We start from the raw sequence: 16,605 nt of genomic DNA, 5'->3' as shown, positions 1-16,605 counted from the left end.
GAATTTGGGTTGACAACATCAATGGCTACAATTAATTAGACCCAGGCATCTAATTGATCCCACAATGATTGCCATTGTGGCATTTACCACATGGTTAATGTGGGAAATAGGAAGCTTTGTACAGGCCTGGAACAGTGCACGACTCAGATGTTAATTGTCCAGAAACTAGTTCCCCCTTTTTATCTTGTTGCTCCTGTCAAGTACAACTAGAAGACAGATCTGAAAATAAATAAGAGTGAATGGGGGACCCAGGGACTGACAGATCCAGCCTTTTGTAATTGGACATCATTGCTGCTTGCAGGATTTGTCCTTGTATTTTTTTGAAGAAATTGTTCCTCGTGGTTCCTCTGTATAGACAGTCCTGTTGAAAGCAAAGACCAGAGTCATACTGTGGGATTTAGGAGTGCTCTGTTGTGGTTGAAAGAGGGTGAATATCAGCCCCACACACCCAGGTTTCCATATAAGCACATCTGAGTCCAAGCAGGAAGGAAGTTGTGGTACACAACTTATTAGTGCATCCATAATTGAATAAGGGGGGGACCAGAATTTCATTACTATGTAGAGTATGTGTCACACAGTATAAACATACGTGACATGTGACTTTGCAAATGTATGAACTAAATCTACTAAGCAGAATAAAGGAATCTTGAAAAGTGCCAAACAAATACTGTGCTCAAAATTCTGAAATCCTACTTTCCAAAGTTGTTCCCTCATGCCATATGCTTATACTCCACTCTTCATCCACAGCTTCATTAGTCATGCTGGACAGGCACACAGCAATTCATGAAATTTCAGTTGTGCTGAAACTAATTGCTTGTAGTTGATCAAGGTGATAAAAATGAGATATCTTCTCTCCCTCTCACACATAACTTCTTGCTCAAACACATTAAAAAACCAGAGAGCTGACAGTCTGAGGAAAGCATCTATGGTTTCCCATTTTAAATATCAGTGGAATACCATGACTGAAAAAAGCAGATGACCTGAAAAGTTCAGAATATTTCACGGTCCTTCAAAGTTAAGGTATCACTTTTTAAAAACTTGATACAAATCCTTTAAAGGGCAGAAGTCAAAAAATTTAAAAGCAGCTCATCCATTCTAAATGCCTACTTTCCAACTGAATCTGTCTTTTTCTCAGAGATTCTTTTAGTTGGAGGTCTGTGTCTGAACTATATATAGAGATCACATCCCATTGCAATATTTGGAGTCATATGTGGAGGAAACCAGCTGAAACAGCTGTCTCATATTTTGAAGCCAGGCTATTAATTGTTAAGTACCTATTCATCACATTCACAAACCTGTATCTACAGAGATAGATTTTTTTGCTTTATAATACAAGCAAAAATAAATATTCTATGAAACATCTTGGCATGGAGGAGTATTTCCAAGGACCATATTCTGCACAACCTTAAGCATGCCTGCACAGGGAAATTGCCTATTACAACTACAGTAGAATAAGCTCTCCCTGTAAGCTCTACCAGAACAGCTATTCAATAAATACTTCACTCCAGAATAATAGTGTTTTAATATCAAAATAATTATTCCACTGAGATTTACTTTGCCATTGGAAAGTTGGACAACTTCCTGTTTTCAATTTTTCTGTTCCAACAGGAATACCTACCCGATGGTTTTAATCATGTACTAAAAATGGAAAAAAAGTCTAATGTTGTTTTTGCTTTCATTATACTTATGTTAAAATTAACATTATTTATTTGTTCAAATATAGTCCAATTTATGTGATATTATTAATCATTTCTACACTGATAGAGATCTTGCAATTCAGCAATCAATTACTGCACACCTCTAGCAAATATTGAAGAATAATTTTTGGAAGGATTTTGTTCATAACAAATTGCTACATTTTCTAAAAAATCAGCACTACCTTTTAGGCTGGCTTAAATTAAATTACTTCCTATGCATATATAAATAGAGGCTTTATACATAAAACTGGAAAGTCTTTTGGTACAGTCTTGTTCCATTCAGATACGATAATGTTTTCTTTTTGCTTTAAAGACTTTATTTGCCAGTGATGATTGGAATTAACTAGACAACATTCTTATGTTTAAAAAAGGTTTGGGGTGAAATATTTTTAAAGGACAAACAAGTGTGACTAAATATTTATTTCACACACTTATTCCTGAAATGCTAAAATTCAAAGGGAGTTAAAGATTTCTGACACATCACACTCTTGTTCTTACTTTTCCCTTTCTCCATCATGGCCTTCTCATTCCTTTCTAGGATATCACAAGTTAAACAATGACTGTTGACTTCTCATTGTATTTTCTCCTTATTTCCAACCTCACAGCAGATGCTTATTGTAGTTCAAACATTTATGATGGAACTTAATCTTTTGAGTCATGTAAATATCTTCTATAAGAATTTTCATATGCCTATAACAAGAAGTAGTTTATGCAGCATAAGTTTAAACAACTGAAGAGCTTCTGTCTTCCACCACTTCCTCCAAGGCATGTACGAGATATACTCACACAAGAGTGATCAGACCCATGCTGACTTAAGAGTTCCCTTAAGCGGTGACTTGAGGCCAAATTGACAAGGGAAGCAGGAAAAAATTATCAGGAAATTCCAGTCTCCATAAAGTTTATTCCTCAGCTGCTTGTTTGAAAAGTGAACTAAGGAGAGAGTGTTTGATTCGCTGATGTATGTGCAGATCCTTCACATGCAACAATGAAGTTATCTTAACAAGCTTTGTGGTATTCTTACACCTGAGCAGCCCCAGAAACTTTAGTTGCATTTAATCAGCCTGAAGACGTATCTTTTCCATATTGAAAATATTTGAGAGAAAAACACTAATCTCAGAAAAAGAGTAGATGATTGGATAAAAAAGAGAATGTATAATTGCATAATTATTTCAGAAAAGAATATAAAAAGTTAGTATAAATTCCATGTTTCATTTAAAGAAGTTTGTCTATACTTGTGTCCTTGAACAGCCCCCCAAAAGAAATACAAATGAACAGTCCCATGGTATTATGAAGTCTAGTCTCCTTTTGAAGGTCATAACCCTCTAAGTCTGGGAACTTGATACTTCTTTTCGATAACTGAGGAACTAGAGTCATTCTGAAGCAGCTGTCAGAGGATTTCTGTTCACCCTGGAGGAGACACGAAAGGTACTGGACATTTTCTTTGTACTGGAGCTAGAACCATCTAATGGGAATCAATAATCACCATGTTATTAGCTATTCTCCCCTGCAAAGCCAGCCAAGGCACCAAGCTCCAAGGGTTAAACTAAGAAAAGCAGTGAGTATCATTGAGAGTCATAAAATCATAATATAGTTATAAAAGGAATATTTTTGCTACTGGTGTTATAGCTATTCTAGCAAGATGAAATGCATTTTGATTCTTGATGCTCAATTTGTGTGTGTGCCTGTGTCTGAGTAGAATCGAAATATTTATTAGACCACTGTCATTGGGAAATGACTCTGCACCTTCTGTTAACACCCAGGTAAAAGCACAGAAACTAAGCTTCTGGGCTTAAAGCTAGAGCTGTAATATTTTAGTGAAACAGATTCTGTGTGTATCTTTTGCAAGATGAAAAATCAGATAACAAAACCACAATAAGAAAGAGAATTATTGTGTGAACTTCGACCTGGGAAAACAATAAAATAGGTACCTACTAATTCCTAGCTGCTAAATTTTTGGAAGCTATTCTGATGCCTTTCAACAGAAATTTGAGTATGTATGCAGTTTTAAGCACCTATGAAAAGGTGGGAGGGGTGATGTGGGGGTGTTGAATACCACTAGCATTTAAATGTCAACCCTGGCTGCCTGAAGAGGTATTTATGTGCCTACATTCTCCTTGTGAATCTAGGTCTTTAATGTTTAATGTGGATGTTACTGATTGCTAGAGTGAGATGAATAATTCACAATTAGCAATGTATTCATGCAGCCTAGCTCTTTTCTGCTTGCAGAATGTGCAAGAGTAAATCTAGATTTTCCTGAATTTATTTGCTTTATTCCTTTAGAAGGATTGCAAACAGCCTCTGTCAGAGGTTTGTCCAGCACAACAGAATACTGAGCTTCACAAATTAAACCGTAAGAGTTCAGATTATTTGATGCATTGTTCAGATCTCTAATTGTGGTTTCTAATAGGTTTTGAACCTCTTGGGGAATTTCAATAGATAAAGAAGATTAAGAAATGTTAGAACACTTTAATTCTTATCCTCTTGTCATGGTTTGAGCCTGGCACAGAGCCAGTGCCCCCATGAAAATTCCCTCACCCTGGTGTCTGCTGTGAGATGTGACCAGGAATAAGCAAAACAGGCTCCAGCTTAAACATAAAGAACACTTTATTCCCTAAACTACAGGAAAATAGGGAAAAACTATAAGGAAAAGAAAAAAAAATTGAAAACCTTACAAAAAAACCACTTTCCTCCTCCCCACTACCTGAATTTCCCAATCCGATACATTCTCCCAAATCACCAACTGCCCAGCCTGGCACCACACTTTAGTATACTCAAACTTCAGTTCATGAAGAGGAGAGGAGTCCTTCTTGTTCCATAGGCTTCCCCTGGAAACACACTGAAACCTCGTGTGCTTCCCTGTCACTTCGGCACCGCCCGGAAAAAAAGTCCTTTTGCCGCTTGTGACATCTTCCTTCCATGCCCAGTGCTCTCACCACCGTGCATGGATCAGAGCTGCTTTTAGGGTTGTCTTTTAAGGATGCCTTGTCTCACTCCAAAAAGGCACAGTCTCTGCTTTGGGACATCTGTCCCCCCCATATTTTTCCAACCCCCTGGGGCCGGGGGGTCCTCACGATGAACCCTCCTGGTTCTGAGCCACTGCTTCCCCCCAAGTGCAGTCTCTGTGTCACAGGAACAAAATGAGTCCATGGCCACAAGAAAAGTCCAGCCAGAAGGCCACTCCAAATCATCTCTCCCCATTCAATCATCTCCACGTTCTTCGGGCCAGGTCCTTGTCTCATCTCATCTGCTATCTCCCTTCTTATTCAGCTTCGAGGAGGATTAGCATTTTTGCAAGGCCCCAATCATGAAAGAAAGGGGTTAAAACTTTCAGTCTCTGTCTGTCTCAGAACGACGATACTCCCACACGCTGCTGCTGCGGCCGGCCGGGCTGCACCTTTCTCCCCCCTTTCTCCTCCTGGGCCGGCTGCTATCACATTCCGTCTCGCCGACTCTCCTCTCTCTCTCTCTCTTGGGGGGGGGGGGAATGGCTGCCCGATGTCTCTTGGGGCTCCTCCACCCTTCCATCCTTGAGGGCCTTCTCACCCCCATCTCTGTCCAGGCCCCGGGCCTACCGCATGGCTGCCCCTCCCCCACCCAGCAGCAGCGGCTGGACAGGGGAGGGTGATCTGACCTCTTCTCCTCGACGTCCCAAGAGAACCTCCCAGGGCCAGAGCCCTGCTTTTTAACCCCTGTGTATTCTCGGAGGTGTGTCCAAACCCCACTGGCTACACCAGGTGTCAGTATCAAACTCCGAACATCCATTGGTTTGACCACAGCATCCCAGAATTCCCACTTCTTCCTGGTCAAACCACCACACCTCTTTAGTCACATAGCTTTTCAGGAATTCATAGCCACCAATATTAGTTTTCTATTGAATACCTTTCCTGAAAACTGAGCTGAAGTTACTTTTTCCTTTCACTCTGTTGGAAAGTCTTTGCATGGAAGACTTTTGAACTTGAGAAAGGGCAGGGGGGAACCACAGAAGCCTGATAGATCAGTCTCAGTCATCGTATTTTGTTACATACATCTTCATTCTCTTGGACTGCAAATATCTACAGTCAATGCCTGGCATTGCTATCTCCCAGTCTGTAGAAATCACCCATTCTCAGTGGGACAGCTGGGTGCCACTGTTGTCCACCTCTCTGAGTGATGTGTGTCTCTGAAGCTGCTCTTTTGAGACATCAAACCTGCACTGAAACAGGCAGCTTTAAGCCAGTTAGATTACAGTAAATCCTTAATAAAACAAATACTGCTTTTGAATCAGTTTTGTACCCAGGTGTATTGCTTGTCTGTTTCCTCTGTACAGTAATAAATGTCATCCATTGTGTAGAATGGTGCAAATAAAGCCTGTTTGCTCAAGCCTTTGTGGAAAGCAAGTGCAAAAGGAATAGGAAATGGATATAGAACTCAATCAAAAATGCACAGAAATTTTAGAGTATTTGTCTAGCTCTTAATGATTAAACAACCAACATGTCAAGCAGTTGCCATGCAGAATACATTCACTGTTTGTTTGGCAGTTTAAGGCACCTAAGGTACTTCAGTGCAAAATGCTGATGTTTTATTAACATATCAAGCTTTTTAATGTGTCTTTAATTAAACATTAAAAAAAAATCTCAAGGATAAATATTTTGATAAAACTCCAGTATTTGTCACTGCTTTCCAACCATGCGCCCTATCTACTAAATCTCTACAGAACCAACTGCACTGTAGCAGTGGGAATACTCTAAATGTCCATCTTGGTTTTAGAAAAGCAAAAAGTTTGCTTCAGTTTCTCTGGACAGCCTCATCTCTTCTTTCTCTGGAAGTGGAGAGGTTCATATTGTCTGGGGTTTCAGAAAGGCAACCTATTTGCAATCAGAAATCAGGTGTCTGCTTCTTTTATCAGATCTTGGCCTAACCTGGCTGGATTCAATGTGGACATATCATGGCATAAAGAGAGGAGTCTCCTCTAGAAACATCCCCAATTTCACCCCATTAAATTTATGGAAGTCTTGAAAATATTACAGAACACTTCTTATACACATATTTTACATTTATTCTAGCAGTATATTTTGACATTATGCCACTGGGAAATATGACAGAGGTCAGTAATATGTAATAAGAGACCAAAAAATATAGCAACTTAATTGCTGCCACAAGTAGCTGGATTTGAATGAATGTTAAAACTTCTTTTGAGGTTCAACTTCTAATAGCATCTACATTTTACATACTATCCAGCTTGGGCAATAGTAATATCAGACTCGAGTGCTTCTGCTTAGCTTTAATTTCATAAATTTACAGCTAATTCCTTATGTTTCAATGTAGTACTTCAGATTTCCTCCAAACTGAAAGAATATTTAAAAGCCCCTAAAATGCTTTTCCATACAATAAACAAATAAATAAATAAATAGGTAGAGATTTTCCAGTTATAGAGATAGAGAATTTCCAGTTCATGGCTATTTCCTTAAAATTTAGTGATGGGAGAACAAAAGTTTCATTAGTAGAGTTCTTAAACTTAGATCCTGTTACAACTTGATCACAAGGGTAATACTTGTAGGACACAGGTGACACATAACCATTTGTGGTATGGAGTTTGATTCAAGATAACCTAACTTGCACTCTTCCTGGCAGCATCACTGCACTGCCAATGGATCACAAGAGAGCATATCCAAGGGAATACCCAAGTCAGTTGCACTCCTTTACATTTCTGTTTATAGAAATACTAAAATGTGGCCCCTATTCAAAGTGGCTATGTTCCAGTATATTTCATAGCCTAATATGACTAAGAGATACTCATGCCTTTGAGCATACAACATTTGAAAAAGTACAGTAGCTACAACAGGTAAGTAATGAAACACATGGAAAAAATCTTTCAACAAAAATTTCAGAAGAATCACATTTCAGTGAAGACATTTTTTCTAATGTCCAATCTAAAACTCCCCTGGTGCAACTTGAGGTTCCTTCTTCTTGTCCTATTGCTTGTTACTTGGGAGAAGATCCCAGCCACCCCACCAGGCTACATTCTCTTTTCAGGCAGTTGTAAAGAGTGATAATGTCTCCCCGAACCTCCTTTTCTCCAGGCTAAACACCCCTGGCTCCCTCAGCTGCTCCTCACAGGACTTGTGCTCCAGACATTTCACCAGCTTCATTGTCCTTCTCTGGACGTTTTATGGCACCACAGTGTTTTTCTGGAAGATCTACTGTAGCTCCATAAAATATTATTGCTATAAGACTCAGAACCTCATCTTCCTGCTGTTTTCTTAAAAGACAGGCTTTCACTTTTAATGTTCATTGCTGCTATGTAATATGTGCCCATAATTTTAGATTTCCTGCCAATAGCACTTCAAGTGATAGATCCCAGATGTACAACTCTTAACTTTAAAAAAGCATGACAACCCTAGTAAATCAAGATGAATTTTCTACCAGTTCAATTTACTCAACATCCATGAAGGGAATCTATTGACCTTGGGATTTTCTCTGCTTTGGATGGTTGAAATCAGGTGTGTGGCTGTAATAATGAGCTGTTTTTCAGAAGAGAAAGGGAAAATAATCACTTTTTCTCAGCATCTTTCTCTAATCTTGGCCTGGAGACGCCATTAGTGAGAGTCAGGTGACTGTGAGTTCCACTCTGCTTGTTTTCTCATCAGCTTTCCTGATTTACTCAAGTCTCTCCTGATTGCAGTCTCTCATGAAACTTGAAGTTAGTAAGCATTCTAGAGATCTAAATATGTACTCATTTTTTACCTAAAAATGTACTTGTCATGTTTGCCTTTAATGCAGGAGTTCTGGGGCAGGGTTGCCCTGTACTCAAGAATTGAATAGAAAAAGCCTGTCTGCAGGTCTCAGCCCTAAACCAGAACACTCATTTACACTGCAGATTAACATTCCCATGCTCAGCACTGAAAAATAACCAGGTAGCTCCACCTCTCTCACAATTTAGATAGCTGCCATCTAGCTGTATGCATTTTAATGGTGTTTAGGTTCAGCTGGCACTGGTGAACAAACCTACAAAGCAATTCTGGACAAGGACTGAATTGAAAATTTAAGTTTCTAAGGGACTGATCTGCCTAAGAACTGAGTCTTCAAGGTATGAGCAAGGCAAAGAAAATACAAGGTGATTAAGATCTCCAGAAATCCAAGGTTGCCTTCTGAAATCATACATATGTAAAGGAAGGTCTCATGGGCACTCGAAAGTGTCCACTATAGTGATTATATTTAATATCTTTGCTTCGCTTCTGAGCATTCAGGAGCCAGTCCTGTGAACATGAACTCTGACAAAAATAATTTTGCTCCAGCATACCCACTGGCTCTAGTGGCATCACTGTTTGATTAAGCATTCAGCCCAAGAGCAGTACATTTCCAGATCAGTCCAAAATGGTGGCAGGAATAAGAAATGTTTGTAACAAAAACTGATTATTAGAACAGGAGGCATAAGATCAGAATCTCTTCTTATTGCTTCAAAAGTAGAAATGCATGCTTTAAGGCCATTTGAGTATTTTCTGGGAAGACTGACATGTAAAATCTGAATATTTCTTCCTGTTTCAGAACATTGTGTAGTTTCAAGCATCAGTTAGATTTCCTCAGCTGTGTACATCCACAAAATGATCTGATTGTGCTATGAAAGGTGAATAGTACATAATATATAACTTGCTAATTGCATCTCATATAATCTCTATTTAATGATTAAATGTATTTCTTTACTCATAAAAAAGATAGCTAAAAAAATTAAAATAATCTGCTATTCATATTAAGTAGATACATGTGGCTTTTATTTGCACTGTTCTTCATTATCCAGAAATCAATGAAATTAAATTCAAAATCAGAATTCTTATTCTTAGCAGGTTTTTCCACCTAAATAATAGCATCTTAATACCAGTATTGATGTTAAGGGAATGATAGCATATATAAATGGCCAATTTATCAAGAGGTCTCCAGGACTAGCTAAACTTGCCATAAGCCCAAAGAATCACTGTAGAAGTAGCTTTTTCCCAGAGGCTGAAGAAGATAAAGAAGATTATTGGAATAAGTATCCCAATATAACCAGTTAGATGGTGCCCAGGCCAGTTCTGACTTTCGCTGCTGGGCCAGAGGCAGCACTGCGGTGTTTTACCCCAGAGATACCTTGGCTGGCGGCAGAGTGCAGCGGGGCACAAGACAGGACTCCGTTCTCCTCAGGAGAGAGCTTCTGGCGATGGTGGAGATAAAGGAGAGTGGATTCTGCTAGAAGGTAGCCAGATGTTTATTCCATTGGTGCAGAGGCGTCTGCACTGGGCCACTGCTGGTAACAGAATACCGGCCGCATGGTCTCATTAACTTTATAAGCTCGGGGACAGGGGAAGGGGAGGGGACAGGTGAGTTACCAACCAGGTGAAGGGGGCAGGGTCTCAAGGGAGGATGACACTTAGACAGTCCAATGACCCCCAGGCCTGAGGAGCATCCTTTGAAATCGACGAATCACACGACGCCTTGCTGGTATGTTAGCCTGATTGACAGGGCACACTCAGCAAGGGGTGAGGGGGAAGGGAGAAGGGGTAGGTACACATGGGAAGGGCCCCGGAAGTTTAAAACCGGACATTGCAACACACCACAACAGAAGATCACGTTTAATTATGGCATAAATAGGATGCCATCACATATTTCTCAGCATATGTTCTCACAGAAGATAAAGGTTACTTTTGTGTTAATTTCCAAACTTGTTTTATGCATAAATTATCATTGGATGGAATTAATTTGTCATTTTCTTTCAGGAGAAAGGATCTTCAAAGTACCAGCAGGTACTCTACCAGTAGGTGAAGTTTATTTAGGCTGAAATGCAGAACTGCTCCAACAGTTTTCCTAGGAAACTTCCTTAATCTGTGCCTGGTTCAGAATGCAGAAACGTGGGGAGATTCCTGGTGAAGGTGGAGATAGTGAATGAAGGGTAGGCAGGTACAGACTTACTGTGCATGAGGTGGGGGTTTCTTTCTTTTCCATAGATAAAATGTATTGAGTGGATAATACTTTTGTCACATTGATCAGAGGTGCCAATTGCCACCACCATGAGCTGGCAGCCTCCCAAGTGTAATTGTTCAGACACGGGAAAGACAGAGTTATGCAGATGTTGAGCAATTGTTGATAAAGATCAGGGGAACTTTAGAGGGAAAAATCCCAGCAGCCTAGCACAGTAGCTCCATAATACAAGACTATTTTAACCTAGTAAGTTAAACATTGCCAGAGAAGACAAACAGTACAGAAATACAAAATGAGGTCAGAAGATTAAAATAACAATGCCAAACACAAGTGCATGAAATCCAGGACTTCAATGAATCTCTTGCTTCTGATTTTTTTTTTCATAGTACAAGCTTCAGAGCAGCTACAAGTACCTTTGAATTCAGTTTATCCTTTGGGCTACTATATCCTTTTTATTTTTTTTTATTTTTATGATCATCTGAAATACAAGCAGCAATACCATTTTCCTCTCACAGTGGGACACTTGCTGTTGTGGGCACAAACTGCTATTCTCATATTCACCCTACTTGTCCCCCAGAGCTACAGGGTGAGCAGGCAGGCAGACACACTCTCTTCAGCTCTGAGACATCTCTGGTACCTTGTGTCTGCCGAGGAAAGGCAGAGGCATCATGCAGAAAGGCAGCGCAAACAGCGAGCCAGCCTACTCACTTGCATTGCTTCAGGTCAGGAGTCATGTGTTGCTTAAGTGGAAAAGGCTAATAAAGAAGGCCCTGTAATACCCAAAAACACAGGAGCAAAAACAAAGCGATAGTAGGAAAGGAGTCACCAGCTCAGTGTTGACAGAGGTTTTACAGACCAATGCTTAGGGATATACAGCACAGGGAATGAGGTGTCCAGTTGTGGCATTGTTGGATGGGCTGCAGGTAACTAAAACCAAGATTAGGAAGGTAAATCTGAAATTCCATTCAGCCAAGAAATGTGATTTCTGATATTCTTCTCCACACATCTTCAGTCTATCCTTCACAGAAGGGAAAGCACTGCAGGGAAATCCCTGTAATGTATCTTAGAGGGTCTGACAGACAGCATTCCTCCTTCACACCAGAAAGGGAAAAAATCTAGAAACCATTCATGTCTGTTATTCATATACTAATATATCAAGAACTGTTAATACTCACAGGCATCTTCACTGCTCAAAAGGGCTTTTAAAACCTTGCAATGTAGTCTCTACAGTATGCTTCCATAGGATACTATTCCTTCATCCTAACAATTTCAATTTCCCTCCCTCGAACAATCCATTTCTCCAAATCTACTTCGAAATTATAATGTTGTTATGCAGTGGCAGATTAATTGTCATATTGCTACCAATGTTAAACACATAATTAGTGTAGTCCAAAGGAGTACCCATCCTTTCACTTGTACCAAGGCTGAAGAACAGACTTCTGCATTTAACAAAAAAATAGCAACTCAACCTAGCCTGCTTTTTCCTCAAAACCTGTGGAATTTATTTTAACTGTATTTCATTACTGAATATCATAAAAAAGTAATAAAAAGATACATATCTGTTTCCCTCAAAGTGATGTGAAAACACTTCTTATTGTATTTATAATCTTTTTAGGCTATAACTTTATGATCAAACAGCTGTTGAAACAGTGAATTTTATCTTCATAATCTCATCTAGTGATGTCTCTTAAAAATTGATACTACCTCTTGTAATATTAATAATTTAATCTACAAATAGCTACACAATATAGATGTACTATTAAAACTAAAGGACAGTCCTGGCACAAGGACAAATGAATATAAACTTATTATGAATAAATTTAGTCTGGAAATCAGAAGAATGTTTTTAACCATCTGGGGACTATGGTTCAAAAATAGCCTTCCAAGAAAAAAAAGGACAGAAAAAATGAAACAAACCTGTAGCGAGGGTAAGGAAGCATTTAATTTCTGGAAGAATTTGATTCCTGCTGTCTCAGCAAATGTTTCTTTTGAAGGCATATGTTCTTTGGTGTTCTTGCTCAGTTTGGAAGGGTTTTTGAACTAACTAATGTTTTAAAAATTTTTCTCCACATTTATTTTGTCCTTGACACTGCAGTTACAAACAGCATCCTTTAATGTCTATTTTAACATTTTCACAAGTCTTTTGAGTTTTGAACATTTTACCATGAAAAGCTGGAGATCTCTTTCAAAAACCCCACAACCTGTTCTTGGGATGTACACATAAGGGAAATAATATGTTCACACCTGAGACAGATTTGTTCTTAGAGTTTTGCTCTTCACTACTGTTCCAGATCATTTTATGTGTCTTTTCATACAACTGGAAGCTCCTTTATTCATAAGAGGGGATTTTTTCCTAGAGCAAGAGCTTCAATTAATGTCTTTGACTTTTGTCAATCTCTCCTGTGTGGACTACTCTAGCAAAAGACACATAGAACATTGTGGTTATTTCCATATAATTTTGCTAGCTACTATTTCAAATGTGCAAATTCTTTCTGTCTGTAAGAAAGTCTTTCCTTCAGCACACTGTTCCCCCATGTCAGCCTGTACCCACAAAGCATTTGAATTTCTTACATCTTCCTGTTTGCCCTAATAGAAAAAGCCTTTACTCATGCTTCTTGTCAGATCATTGACATTTCTCCTCATTTCACTTGCTTTTTTTTTTTAATTTTAGCTTCTCTTTTCTGTATTTTTCCTTGTTTAGTTGTGCTCTATGTCTCCTTCAAGGACCACAGCAAGTTTTCCTGGTTGTTATTCAGCATAAGTGTCAGGTCTCTGAATGCATTTCCTATTTACCTTCTATTCCTGCACCAAAAGTTATTTAATTTTTAATGAGAAAGACTTTGAACAAGACTTTTTATCATTATGAAAAATGACTGTATTGCTTTCTCTTCTTACTCAGTCTGAACTTTTTGGAATATACATTTCTAGAAAATTTATTAAGCTTTTCTTACTCGAGGTCTGCCTGCCTGTGTTCCCCCACAGACTCAGAAAAATCAAACATCTCACACTTATACAAGAAACTGATTGTGAGAAGCTGTAATTCCCTCTTTTAGGAGAGACTTCAGACCTCCTGAAGACTTACAAACCCTCTTGCTGGCCAAGTGCTAAACATCCTTTGAAGCAACTCAGCTCAGTCTTCTCTGGGAAAACTTGAAACTATTGTAAGCACTTGGAGTTTGTATTTAGCCTTCACATCTCTCTTTACTCAAGGCATACCACAGCCTTCTGCTGTACAGACTCACATGTGTGCATGTACAAGTTCTCAGGAGAACTATACAGGCACATATCTGTTACTGAAGCTTTGTCACCTTGCTCATTTTGATAAAGGAATTATTTCAGGAATAATGAGATACTGTGAACAAGAGTTTCATATAGAATTGTAGATTTCTGGTGATGATTTTAAAATGCCAGCAAAACTCACTTTTTCTCCCTGTTCTGTTGCAGACTTAACTGTGACCCCGGAAAGTCAGCACTCCAGTTCTCCCAAAGAATGTTCCTTCACAAAAGTATGAGAACAGAAAGTTCCCCAATGATTGGATGATGCTTAGGTGTCGTGCAGACAGGGAAGGAGAAACTTATTACAGCATCTTTCACTGAATCAAAAAGGTTCTTCTGATTAGAGCATGTAGTGACTGACAAAGTGGGATGGTTTTGAGCTGGAAGAGAGTAGGTTTAGAATAGGTATAAGGCAGAAATTCTTTACTGTGAGGGTGATGAGGCAGTGGAACAGGTTGCCCAGGGAAGTAGTGGATGCCTCATCCCTGAAAATGTTTAAGGACAGGTTGGATGGATCTCTGAGCTAACTCGTCCAGTGAAAGGTATCCCTGTCCATGGCAGGGGAATTGAAAGTAGATAATCTTTATAGTCCCTTCCAATCCAGGTCATTCTATGATTCTTTGATTTTCACTGATGGTACCTATCTTAGATTGTTATTAGACAACCATCAGAAGGTTCTGAATGCACTTCAAATTACTTGAATATTTCTTTTTTCTTATTTAAATTATACCCTGACTAAAGTTGTGGGTAAAGTAGCATAATTTTTCTCTTTTTTTCTGTCTGAAAATTGCACTTTTCAGAGAAACAAAGAACACATTGAAAGTTGTTCCTATCTCAGTAGGTATTCTGAAGGCAAACTTCTCTTAGTCTAGGGAATCCAAGGCCACGTATTGGATTATATCTATTTAATATTTTTGGCTGTTATTTGGAGAGTTTTTTCCTTCTCTTAAACAAGAAAAACCTTCATTTGTAAATAGCAACACTTGCAGGTCTTTAGTACATGAGGAAGCTGGGGAGAACATCTTTGGGGATTTCTGGAAAAGTTAGTTATTTATTGTTTAAAAAAATGCTCTTCACACATACTGGAGAATGTATCCTAATTCCACCTCAAAAATAGTACTATTGCATTCATTAACAGTGCAACATCAATATTCAAAGGCATTGTAGACTCTAAGACAGCATACCTAGTTCAGAATTATCTGAGCACCACCAGAGATGTAATGCATAGTAATCTTATTACACATTGACAGCTTACACCCTAATGGCTCTGATGGAGCTGTTATGATGTATTGTGTCATATCCTAATAGGGATATAGCACTAAAAACAGCTGTATCTTGACAAGCTCCACACAAACTAGATCTGAAGGATCTATGGCTCTGTATGCTGACAGTGCACATAAGCTAAAAAAGTTTATATAAAATGAAAAATTAAGTGCTCAGGAGAGGTCTGCTTTAGTAACGGTAATACTTTGTTCTTATCTAGACCCTTTTGTGTGAAGATATTGAAAGACTGTGATTAATTGAGCCTTACCAACACTTCTGCGAGCTAGGAAATGTTTTAATATCCCGCATCTCACGCTGAGGCACAGATATGTTCTGTGACTTGTCAAGGTCACCCTGCAAGTCTGTGACTGGGAACTCAATGTTTCTTGCTTCAGCCCTATGCCTTAGGCAAAGAGAGCATCTTCTGCTACTGCTTAGAAATATTAACAAACTCAAATTTCACCCAGTTATCGCGTCCTTCCAAGACCATTTAGTAATGTAAATTCATACTAATTCTAGAGATATCCTTCAGCACTGGTAGATAATAAAACTGATGGGTTTGCCCTTGCCTTTCCTTGATTCCATTCATTAGACTGGTGATATTATTTGTATATAATTTTTGGAATTTGATTTTCCATCAGGCTGAAAGCAAAAGAAAGATTTTTTATTCTCTTGCAGGCTGGTTCAGAGATGTCACAAGCCTCTGTTTCTACATAATTTAATGCAGTCAGAGTGACTGAGAAAAGAACTGCAGGACCATAAAATATAAAAACAGAGAGACAGTTCAGGTACAGTGTAAAATGAGATTCTTGTACTAGTATCGTCCTTTGCTTTTCCCATGGGGAGAAGGAGTTGAAGTATAAAATAAAAGAAGAAAAGAGCATAATATTTTAGTACAAATTAATATTTGAATATTAAACCTGGGGGAATGGTTCTGGTTGCAGACATTTAAGCCAACCTGGAAAGTGGATAGGAGATGGACTGTACGTGCTCTCTATAGCTGCTGCTATACAAGAACAGGGTACAAAAAAGCAAAGTATTTTAAGTATAATTGGTGGAGAATGCAACCAAGAGGTTTGTGCAATAGAGTTAATTTCCTTCTCACCATGCTACCTCTCATGCTATCTTTCAGCAAACAATTTGCACTAACTCAACTAATCGATGTACCAGCATTATTCAGAAGTGTGCACAGGCATGAATTGTGCTCCTAATTTTCCCACTCAAAGCCCAAGCTGCCTAATACAGCTTTCCACCAACAAAGATCAGCCAAAGGAAAAAGATTCAATGTGGCTTTCCCCAAGGCCCTGGGTAGGCAGTATTATTTTGTCCTTAATCGTACATGTTTAAAACAGAAAGAAGAATGAAAGATAGATGCCAAGAGATGAGCAAAAATGTATTAAAAGACACCTGCACCCATTTAGAGCTAAGAACCAATGGCGTG

General features: G+C 38.8%; 1 long non-coding RNA gene across 4 annotated transcripts in view; it reads left to right on the top strand.

Annotated features, from left to right (window-relative positions):
* The first annotated feature begins 3,064 nt into the window (after positions 1-3,064).
* Positions 3,065-16,605, top strand: part of LOC141728553 (uncharacterized) — a 34,418-nt gene continuing 20,877 nt past the window's right edge. For 2 of the 4 annotated variants that reach the window (XR_012579611.1, XR_012579608.1), the window contains exons 1-3: positions 3,067-3,122; positions 14,070-14,131; positions 15,843-15,952. This is a non-coding gene — a long non-coding RNA (uncharacterized LOC141728553). Of the gene's footprint in view, positions 3,253-14,069; positions 14,132-15,842; positions 15,953-16,605 lie in introns of all 4 variants that reach the window. The other 2 variants (XR_012579609.1, XR_012579610.1) reach the window with 2 other exon arrangements.

Source organism: Zonotrichia albicollis, chromosome 3 (genome assembly GCF_047830755.1).
Source record: "Zonotrichia albicollis isolate bZonAlb1 chromosome 3, bZonAlb1.hap1, whole genome shotgun sequence".
Classification (NCBI taxonomy): Eukaryota; Metazoa; Chordata; class Aves; order Passeriformes; family Passerellidae; genus Zonotrichia; species Zonotrichia albicollis.
The sequence above is the reverse complement of the archived record's forward strand: the minus strand, read 5'-3'. Positions and strand labels throughout refer to the sequence as shown.